Source organism: Pelobates fuscus, chromosome 6, assembly GCF_036172605.1.
Source record: "Pelobates fuscus isolate aPelFus1 chromosome 6, aPelFus1.pri, whole genome shotgun sequence".
Lineage (NCBI taxonomy): Eukaryota > Metazoa > Chordata > Amphibia > Anura > Pelobatidae > Pelobates > Pelobates fuscus.
The window spans coordinates 143,547,348-143,558,891 of record NC_086322.1 but is presented as its reverse complement, the minus strand read 5'-3'; positions in this window follow the sequence as shown (position 1 = coordinate 143,558,891).

Sequence of the window (11,544 nt, the reverse complement as noted above, 5' to 3'; positions counted from 1 at the left end):
TTAATCTCTCACCCCTGAAAATACCCCTCAGCTAATGAGGGGCCGCTGCACCCTGCCTCCGGTTAAGCCACCACTACCATTCCAACACATGTCGCGTTTACAGTATCTACATTAGGTTTTTACACATTGGCTGATCATATTCTCTCCCCCTGTTTGTTTTGGATTTCGATAGGATAAATGCGACTCGGCTACCAGCATGCATCAGGCCCTCAAACAACTAAATGTAGCGATAATCAATTTTTAAACATGTATAACACGCAAGAAAACGTAGGTTAGTAGAGATACACAAGCTTGGAAATGTTCCATATCGGAGGAAGGGCAAAGGGTGTTCTTTGTCCCCCTTGCCCCCATGTCATCTTACAATTTTACCCTGAACATATATACATTCATTTTTGTTTTTTAAATATTTTGCTATTTTTCGTTATTTTTATATTTTCTGTAGTGCAGTAAAATGCAGCTAGGCCAAGAGCACGTAGCAGGCTATCAACCTACATCGCTCCATGTCTTCTGTGCCCCAGCTGCATCCCACAGTTTTACCATAAGCGTATACACAGGTAGTGACAGAAAGTGCAATGTAACTTGGCGAGTGGTATACATCAAGCTATTGAGACTACTTAGCATTCCGCCCCTTCTGCTCTAATTTTACCGTATGAATTGAACATATAACATATATACAATTATAAACGTTTATTTTTTGTTGTTTTTTATTTTTATTTTTTGTTTGTCGTTTTGTTTTTAATATTATGGGGATAAGCAATATAGCACTAAGCTAACAGCTTACTTCAGGTTCTAAATACTGACCCGGTCCCTGTCCCCCATGCTCCGGTGTTTAAATGGAGAAGCAAAGTGTAACTAGACTAGTCGTACAGACCGGGCTATCAAACTGCTGTGCCCCTCGTCATCTTTGCTCTAGTTTCGTCAAACAATTCCGCCCTAAACAGATATACATTTTACATATTTTGTTATCAATTTTTCATCATTTTTTTTTTTTCCCTTTTTTCTGTTTTTTAAATTTTAACTTATATTTTTTTTTTTTTTTTTTTTAAGATTTAGGTAACGGTGAGCAATACAGAGCCTGGTAAACCGGGCACCTTAGGCTATCGAAGTGTTCCGCTCTGTATTCTCTCCGCTCTGGCGTTTACCATACCATTTTAACAAATACAAATTAACATTTTAAATTTTTAAACAATTTCGTTAAGTGCATAGCCGTCACACCTCAGACTCAGCAAGGGTGTAGCCACCATCTCCCACTGAACCCCGACCCCTTCCACTCCCCCCCGGGGGCGCAGGGCCTCAGCAGAGGAAAAAAGGACCAGGCCGGAGACCAGGCCCTGATAGACGGGGAGAGGACCGAAGCCCCTACAGCCCCAACCAGGAAAATGGCGCCCCCCGGGGGGAGTAAGCAGAGAGGTCGAGAGAGCATTATTAGGGAACAGGAGCAGGGGAAAAGGACCAACAAGCAAACACCAACCCAGAGAAGTCCAGTCCGATCCTCTCTCGTTGGAAGATTCTTCCCTAGGTAAGTAACACCCCGTGTTGCAGGAAAGGACTATAGGTATAAGCAGCCTAGCCCGAAACCCCTCCCAAACCAACGGCAAGCCCTCCCAGACCCTAACGGGCAAAAAAGAAAAAATACAGCCCGGTGACAAAGGAGGAGAAGGGCAGTCCGCAGCACTCCTGCAACTCGAGGTAGGCAAGTCCGTAGGCCCAAAGGACATAGCTGGGCAGCGTCCACAGGGGGGGGGGGGGGGTCCAGGCCATAAAAATAGAAAAACAAACCCACAACTTTGGGCTCCATCCCGTACCCCACCCCAATTAAACTTTACTGGAAAAACCTCCAGCCTTCCGCAAGGCACTGGCTAGCATAGGCCTGGGAGACCAGGGAAACCAGCTAGAAGGGAAAAAACGATGCAGGCTACCTTCAACTGCGACCTCGCGATCCTGCCTCCTTCCACTCCGGCACCAAACGAGGGAGATCCTCCGGGTATATCGCCAAATCGGGTAGGTCAGCAGGCGGATGTATGCCCAGGCCGTTGAGCATGCGGCGGGGGTCCCCTCCCGGTGCGAGTACGTGCACTCGATCTCCCCGGAACACCATCAGCTTGAAGGGGAACCCCCATGCATACCTGATGCCGGCTGCCCGTAAGGCCTCGGTGATGGGCCGCCAATCCCTTCTCCGTTGCAGCGTGGAGGGAGCTAGATCTTGAAAGAGGGTAATCTCGTTACCGGCATATCTAATGGGCCCCTCTCGGCTCTTTTTCATCAACGCCTCCTTGGTGCGGTAGTATAGGAAGCGGACGACTACATCCCTCGGGGAGTTGGCGTCGTTCCTCTGGCCCCTAAAGGCCCTGTGAGCCCTCTCCATGTGCCACTGATCGTCTGGCAATTGTGGAAGGAGCGGTTTCAAGACGGTGAACAGGAGCCCCTGTAAATCCTCACCAGCGCTCTCAGGTAGGCCCCGCAGGCGGACATTATTTCTCCTGGACCGGTTGGCTAGATCTTCAAAGGCAAGGTCCATCGCCACCAGCTGGGTCGCCATGCCATTGAGCCTGTCGACAACTGCGTTGTGGGCCTGAGTCGAGGCCTCCATGCGATCTTCCAGTTTCGCGGTACGCTCTCCCAAGGCCCCGCTCTCGGCCTGGAGGACCGCTGTGGATTTGGCTATTTCGCCTGCCAGGAACGTTTTCACTTCGGCCAGTGTAGCCAGTATAGTGTCCCGGTCGTCGGGGGAGGCCTCCCTGTCCGCACGAGGTGATGCCTGAGGGGTCGCTCCGGCGCCATCTTGGGGCCCCGACCGGCTCTGTTTTTGTGCCGACATGAGGTCTAGGACTGATCCGCCCGATTCCGTGCCCCGTCTTTGCTGTCTTTTTTGGGGGGGCCTCTTCTCCATGTCCGCAGGTATCTTGGGGTAACCAATAGTCTGGTAAAGTCGCTGATTTTGGCTATTTTGGGCGCGTTTCGCCGGGAGCTCTAGTGAGACACGTCTAGTCTCATCGACGGTCAGACCACGCCCCTAGTCTGTAATTCTAAGAGCTGCTTCGTTTTAGTTTTCTTTTTATGGGTTGCGATTTTAATGAAGTGTCCTCGCAGTACTGCCTTGTGTGCTGCCCATAGTGGTGTTGGGCCTATGTCTTCCCCCTCGTTAGTGGTGAAGTAGTCTATTATTGCTTTTTTCGTGTCATTGAGTATGGTTTCGTCTTGTAGGAGTGACGTGTTCAATTTCCATGTCCAGCTACTGTGGTGCTGTATTTTAGTCAGGGTCGCTGTTACTGCTCCGTGGTCTGACCATGTGATGTTATGTATTTCTGTTTGGCTTAATTTGGACATTCCAGCTCCGTTTAAGTATATGTTGTCTATCCTTGAGTATGTGTTGTGTGGTGCTGAGTAGTATGTGTAGTCTTTTGTGTGTGGATGTTGTATGCGCCAGGCGTCTAATAGCCCTGTGTGTGCAAGGAAGGCGTTGAGTAGTTTGTCTTATCTCCCCCCCCCCTGCGCGCGAGCCATTCCTGGTTTGCTACTCCTGTCTATTGCCGGGCAGGGGACCGCGTTAAAGTCCCCCCCCCATCACTAAGATGCCACCTGTGAGGTGCATTAAGAGTGTTTTCAAAGAATCCCAGTATCCCGTGTCAGGAGTGTTGGGGGCGTAGATATTTAATATATGCATCTTCGTGGAGTGTATGGTGCCAGTAAGAGCTAGATATCTGCCTTCTGGGTCTATGTGTGCCTTAGTCAGGTTAAATGGGCATCGTTTGTGTATCAGGATGGCCACTCCTGCTTTTTTCCTCAGAGCCCTCGCTTGGTGGACTGTGTTGTAAATATGATTTTTCAGATGTACGCGTGCTGACCTGGGTAGGTGTGTTTCTTGTATTAGAGCGATATCCGCTTGTTTAGCCTTAATGTCTCTGTGCAGGATTCTGCGTTTGTTGGGTGTGTTTAACCCCTTAGCGTTAATTGTCAGTATGTTCAGAGTCATGGAATTAGTCTTCTGATATGCGGACCGTGTGGGTGTAGCCCCCAGTGATCTAGTGATGGGTGGGGTGGGCGTTGTAAGAGGTCAGTCTCTTTCGTTTGTTTCATGACTTCCTGTGACTTTGTGACAACATTTAAAACAGTTAAAACGTTAACATCAAAATCAATTACATAACAATAAACAGGTTTGCATATATACATTTGCACATTGTCTCTGGTCTTACAAGTCGCCAGAGTGTATGGTGAGCGTACACCTATCCCACGGGTTTTTCTGTTAATACCCGGGAAGGTGCGGACGCTCCTAGCATCCTTCGAGCTTTGGTATCGTGAGCCCCGTGTTCGGTTGTTTGTCCCCCCCTCTGATAGTGTCACCTTGTGGCCCTTCCCCCCCCCCTTTCACCCCTTTTATCGTATGGGTGGGTACCCCCACCCTCCTCCCTTCCCCCCTATCTTTTTAGTGTGTGGTTTGTGTGTTGTGCCTTCTATCGTTCAGTCCCTCTACCAACTGGGTAGGGATAGTAGTGGTTATAGGACATTCCCCTCTCCCTATTTACTCTTCCCCAGGGAGTGCTGTATAACCTTCGCTCATAGTGAGAGAGCTTATGTCTCACATACCAAATGGCCTATATTGCTTTTCTCTTTGTAGGTCGGAGTAGTTTTTTTTTTTTACATACTCTTTTTCTCTCTTTGGAGTGTTAGGGTACAGGGTATTGGGCCTTGGGTATAGGGTCCCCCCCGAATCTTTAAGTCCTTCCCTTTAGGGAAAAAATAGCGGTACTTAGCTGCGATGCGTTACTGCGGTCTGTACCAAATCGGTCTCAATGTCCCCAGTTGCAAAGTTATTGTGTCTGCCATGCCTTCTTGTGACTTAGGCGTCGGTCCAATCACTTTGAAGCGTTGAGAGTTCTGGCATCTGGTTCGTTTGCAGGTTGAGGGTCGGTGGGGGTTCTATGCGTAGGTTTCGAAGAAAGCGCTGTGGGTCGTACCCGGGCAAGAGGGTATGAGTGGCTCCCTCTTTGAAGGCCACCAGCTTGAAGGGATGGCCCCACGTGTACTTTATTGTGTGTTGTTGTAGTATCGCCGTCAGTGGTTTCCATGCTTTTCTTCTCTGTAGAGTCGTCGGTGATAAGTCCTGGTATGCAGTGATGGTTGCGCCCTGGTATTGCAGAGTGTTTTGGCGTGTGTATTGCATGACCGCCTCTTTTGAGGAGTAATAGTGGAACTTGATGATAATGTCCCTTGGCGGCATCCCCTCTGCTCTTCGGGCGCGCAGTGCCCTGTGCGCCCTGTCTATCGCCCATTTGTCTTTGGGGATATCGGGTATTAGTTGGTGAAAGTATAGTTCCATCTTTTTTACCAGGGGGCCTTCGTTTTGCTCCTCCGGTACACCTCTCAGTCTAACGTTGTTCCGGCGGGAACGGTTTGCCAGATCTTCTATTTCCAACTCTAGGTCGGTGATTCTCCGTTCTGCGGCTTGTGAGTGGGCCACAATTTGATTATGGGCTTGCGCTGCAGCGTCAGCTCTGGCTTCCAGTGTTGCAGTTCTGGTGCCCAGGGCGTGTATCTCCGCCGTCAGCGCTTGAGTGCTCTTGGAGATCTCCCCTGCCAGATAGTGCCTGACCTCCGACAGCTTGTTCAGGACACTGGCTATGTCTGGCTGAGTGGGGCTGGGTGAGTCCGGGCCCGTTGTGGCTGCCGGCGAATGATGCGGGCTGCACCGGCGGCCATCTTGTGCGGCCTGTGAGCCTCGTGGAGAGGTAAGCATGTCGGCCACCGAGACAGCGGCTTCCTTCTGCTCACCTTTTTTTTTTCGCTGCGATTTGACTCCGGACTGCGCCCCTGACATGTTGGGGGTAATGTAGCTGGTTTTGGGGGCTCGATGCTGCTGATAGTGGGTAGATTGCGCTCGGATGCTGCGGAGCTCACAGACTACACGTCCATCTTAGTCTGCGGTCCGGCCACGCCCCCACAAATATACATTTCTGACATTCAAAAACAAAACAAAAACAAATCAGTGACCAATATAGCCACCTTTCTTTGCAAGGACACTCAAAAGCCTGCCATCCATGGATTCTGTCAGTGTTTTGATCTGTTCACCATCAACATTGCGTGCAGCAGCAACCACAGCCTCCCAGACACTGTTCAGAGAGGTGTACTGTTTTCCCTCCTTGTAAATCTCACATTTGATGATGGACCACAGGTTCTCAATGGGGTTCAGATCAGGTGAACAAGGAGGCCATGTCATTAGATTTTCTTCTTTTATACCCTTTCTTGCCAGCCACGCTGTGGAGTACTTGGACGCGTGTGATGGAGCATTGTCCTGCATGAAAATCATGTTTTTCTTGAAGGATGCAGACTTCTTCCTGTACCACTGCTTGAAGAAGGTGTCTTCCAGAAACTGGCAGTAGGACTGGGAGTTGAGCTTGACTCCATCCTCAACCCGAAAAGGCCCCACAAGCTCATCTTTGATGATACCAGCCCAAACCAGTACTCCACCTCCACCTTGCTGGCGTCTGAGTCGGACTGGAGCTCTCTGCCCTTTACCAATCCAGCCACGGGCCCATCCATCTGGCCCATCAAGACTCACTCTCATTTCATCAGTCCATAAAACCTTAGAAAAATCAGTCTTGAGATATTTCTTGGCCCAGTCTTGACGTTTCAGCTTGTGTGTCTTGTTCAGTGGTGGTCGTCTTTCAGTCTTTCTTACCTTGGCCATGTCTCTGAGTATTGCACACCTTGTGCTTTTGGGCACTCCAGTGATGTTGCAGCTCTGAAATATGGCCAAACTGGTGGCAAGTGGCATCTTGGCAGCTGCACGCTTGACTTTTCTCAGTTCATGGGCAGTTATTTTGCGCCTTGGTTTCTCCACACGCTTCTTGCGACCCTGTTGACTATTTTGAATGAAACGCTTGATTGTTCGATGATCACGCTTCAGAAGCTTTGCAATTTTAAGAGTGCTGCATCCCTCTGCAAGATATCTCACTATTTTTGACTTTTCTGAGCCTGTCAAGTCCTTCTTTTGACCCATTTTGCCAAAGGAAAGGCAATTGCCTAATAATTATGCACACCTGATATAGGGTGTTGATGTCATTAGACCACACCCCTTCTCATTACAGAGATGCACATCACCTAATATGCTTAATTGGTAGTAGGCTTTCGAGCCTATACAGCTTGGAGTAAGACAACATGCATAAAGAGGATGATGTGGTCAAAATACTTATTTGCCTAATAATTCTGCACTCCCTGTAGTCTCCTCCTTTACTGTGTTGATTCCCTTTATGTATTTAAATGTTTCTATCATATGCCCCCTGTCTTGTCTTTCCTCCAAGCTATACATGTTAAGTTCCTTTAACCTTTCCTTGTAAGTTTTATCCTGCAATCCATGAACCAGTTTAGTAGCCGTTCTCTGAACACTCTCTAAAGTATCAATATTCTTCTGGAGATACGGTCTCCAGTACTGCATACAATACTCCAAGTGAGGTCTCACCAGTGTTCTGTACAATGGTATCAGGATATTTATATCGGCAGACATTTTGTGCTAAAATAGAAATTAAAAGTGTATATTGTCAGAGTCACTCAGAACAGAGCACACTCCATTTTGCTATTTTCAGGCTAACAAAGATACATAATTTCTTCTTCCTTTCTGTAATCAGCCACTGAGCCTGAGCTAAGGAATGCATTATATAAACAAGCCAAGTGATACACAATGAATGCAGGGGGATGGAATGCTCTGTTTAAATGTTAATGGAATAGAAATAATTCTAAACACAGACATTAGTGACAGAGAAGAGAAGTAATTAATTTTACTTTCTAAATTTTACAAGGTCCCATTGTAAATAAGGGGTGAAATTGAGTTTACAACTGTCAATTTTAGAAATTACGATCAAAGTCGTTGCCACAAAGACTGAGGCAAACGCTTTGAACTGACAGTAAATTGAAGTTATGGTTTTCATTTTAGATAAGCCAAATTGCGTCAAAATCGTCATCAGGAAAAGTTAACTCTTTCCTGGATAGGAAGGTTTAGTGAGGCGAGACTGCCCTCTATGGATCAAATACCTAAATTGCAATCTGCAGGTTGACCACACCTTCTGTTTCCTATTGGCCTTATCAACTAATGACATACAGAGAGTCTGGCCCTTTAAAAGTTAGGACAAAGGGAAGAGAGAGGTTAGTTAGAGTTTGGGCTTTCAGATTCGGACATGCAGAGAGATCCATGACATATATTCACTCTGGGACTAGCTCTTAAACTCTCTTGGACCCAACTCATGAAACACTCCTTGACACTTACTTTTTACTTGTCAGGGTCTTACCTGAGTTGGGAGTCTGTAGCGCAGATATGTTGCTCACCCTTGCAGATAGCCACAGGCCAAGGTGGTCAGGTAAGAATTCACCCGGCCTGTGGGTCTGTGCACGGGGGCTGTGCAGGATGCAGTACCAATATGCAGGACAGGCAAGGACTGAACCAGCAGGATCGTCAGGGAATAGCCAAGGTCAAAGTATGCCAGAGAACAGGAACAACGTAGTCAGAAGCCGGGGTCAATAATACAAAGCAGATAAACAGGAACACTGGTACGAAACAGGATCACAGGATCAAAGACTTGACGCTGAGCACAGGGCGAGGCTGGGTTTAAATACCCTGCTGATGACAGATCAGGATCAGGTGAAACACAGCCAAGTCAAGGTGCAGCCCCCAGTGTAGTAGCCATGCCAGGATTAACAGGACCGGAATCGGTAGTCACTGTATAAGGCTGCTGTGGCTCAGAGGCAGAAAGCAGGACTAGGACTGAGAAGTTCCCTGGTTCAAGTCCCCTGTTGGGAACTCCAGGAGCGACCACGTCTGGCTGTCTGTCTAACTGGTGAGAACCGTGACATTACTATTACTTACATACCTCCATACAACCAATCATACACGCATTCAAGTTCCTGGGACTACCTACTCATCTGATGAGAATATCTACTTAACTGGTAATTATGCTGGTTTTATTAAATTAATTAAAAATCTAAAAATCATTTTCCATTTGGCTTATCCCTCCTGGAACATCAACCCTGTTACATATCTTAGTATCATCATCAGAAAGACATACCTTACCATCAAGACCTTCTGCAATATCACTAATAAAAATATTAAGGAGAATGGGTCCAAGTACAGATCCCTGAGGTACCCCACTGGTGACAAGCCCATGCTTTGAATATACTCAACCCTCTGTTTCCTGTCACTCATCCACTGCCTTACCCATTCAACAATATTGGAATCCAAACTTAAAGATTGCAGTTTATTGATAAGCCTTCTATGTGCAACAGTGTCAAAAGCCTTACCGAAATCTAGGTAAGCAATGTCTACTGCACCACCCTGATCTTTTATTTTAGTTTCCCAATAAAAAAATCAGTAAGATTAGTTTGGCATGATCTCCCTGAAGTAAACCCATGCTGTCTCTGATTTTGAAATCCATGTGATTTTAGATGTTCAGCAATCCTATCCTTTAACATGGTTTCCATTACTTTCCCCACGACCGAAGGCTTGCTGGCCTATAGTTTCCCGACTCCTCCATACTACCTTTCTTGTGAATGGGCACAACATTCGCTAACTTCCAATCTTCTGGGACTACTCCTGTTATCAATGATTGGTTAAATAAATCTGTTAATGGTTTTGCTAGTACACCACTAAGTTCTTTTAATAACTTTGGGTGTATCACATCAGACCACATCGACTTTTGACAGTTGAAATAGAACCTCTTCCTCTGTAAACTCATATGTAACAAATGATCCATTAGTAGTTTTTCTTAACTGAAGTTCCTCTCCTTTTTCATCTGTAAATGCTGAACAAAAATATTCATTGAGGCAGTTTATATTTACTAAATGCTAACTTTTAGTTTTTTACTACTTTGGCCACATCTGCGGAGTACCACAGTGGTTTCTTGAATTTTTTGCTTTTACTGACAAGCCTAATGCAATTTTCTGTTGCCTTCAGCAGTGCAACTTTTAAATAATCCCATTTGTCTTGGACTCCATTTAAATTGTTCCAGTCTGATAATGACTCCTTTACACATATTCTAATTTTAGAAAAGTCTGTTTTTCTAAAGTCTAAAGCTTTTGTTTTTGTGTGGTGTGACTCAGTCACTGTTCTTATATTAAACCACACTGACCGATGATCACTGAATCCTAAACTTTCACCTACAGTAATATCTGATGCCAAATCTCCATTTGTTAACACTAAATCTAGTATGGACTCTTTACGAGTTGGCTCCTCAACGACTTGTTTTAGAGACAATTCCAGTAGGGAGGTTAGAATATGTGTGCTCCTGGCACAAGCAGCTATTTTGGATTTTCAATTCACATCAGGAAGGTTAAAGTCACTCATGATGATAACTTCCCCCTTCATTGTCATTTTAGCTATTTCCTCAACTAGTAGATTATCTAACTCTTCTATTTGTCCTGGGGGCCTATAAATCACACATACACGAGTTACTGTGTGATTACCAAATTCTAACGTAACCCAAATGGACTCTATGTTCGCCTCACTAACTTTTATTAGGCTAGATTTTATGCTATCTTTCACATGCAGGGCCACCCCTCCCCTTTCTTGCCTTCCCTGTCTTTTCTATATAAAGAGTACCCTGGTATTGCTATGTCCCACCTCATTGTTCAGATGTAGTGGGTCTCCAAATCTATCTCTCCAATCCTAATGTTGTAGTTTTAGTGCATAGACCCTGTCTTTGCAGCCTGTCAAACGGATACATTTGTTTTGAGAAACAGCAATGTATACATTTGTCAATTGGAATGCCTCTTTTGGCGGTCAATGAGACAGCTGCTAGAGGCATTTTCTAGTGAAGACGTTCAATAATTTCTCTACGAGATGCATTGGTTTGGTCCAAGATTTCAGAAGTGGCTGAAGTGCCGAGACCAGGACGGTGCTGTAGAAAAGTTTTATTTGAAATGTGTTTCGGTCTAACAGTTTTAAGAGAAAGAGATACACTCCAACTCCCTACCCCAAAATCCTCTCTAGCGCAGTAACTGTAATGAATACTCGTCAACACCATTCCTTAGTGACTACAACATCTAAAATAGGGAATTTGACAGCATTTCAACACAAACTGTGATTTGGTCAAGTTATTGGCAGTGACAGGCAACGGCACCCTTTGCCTAGTGTGTCATACCGCATACACCCCTATGATTGGCCCCATCAAAGCTAACTGAGCAGATGTAAGGATAGGATTTGCTCCAGGAGTACAGAGTCAACAGGGAGAGTGAGCAGAACCACCGAGAAAAATGGAAGGAGGTAAAGCAAGCATTGTGAGAAAATAAGGATGGAAAGGACAGGAATGAGTATGGGGAAAATAAATATAGAGAGGTTGTAGAAAAAAATATCATATGAAACTTGAGCATTAAGAGACAATGTGCGGATGAGGCATTTTGTGAGACATGATTTAAGAAAGACATATTCAGCAGAATATTGAAGATTAATGCTAAAGAAGACCCAAGGATAACGAAGCTTTGCAGGAGAGAAGTCCATGGCCACTTTTGAAAATATTATAGAGGGGGAAACAGTAGGTAAAAGCATTGTTAATATGAAAAGAG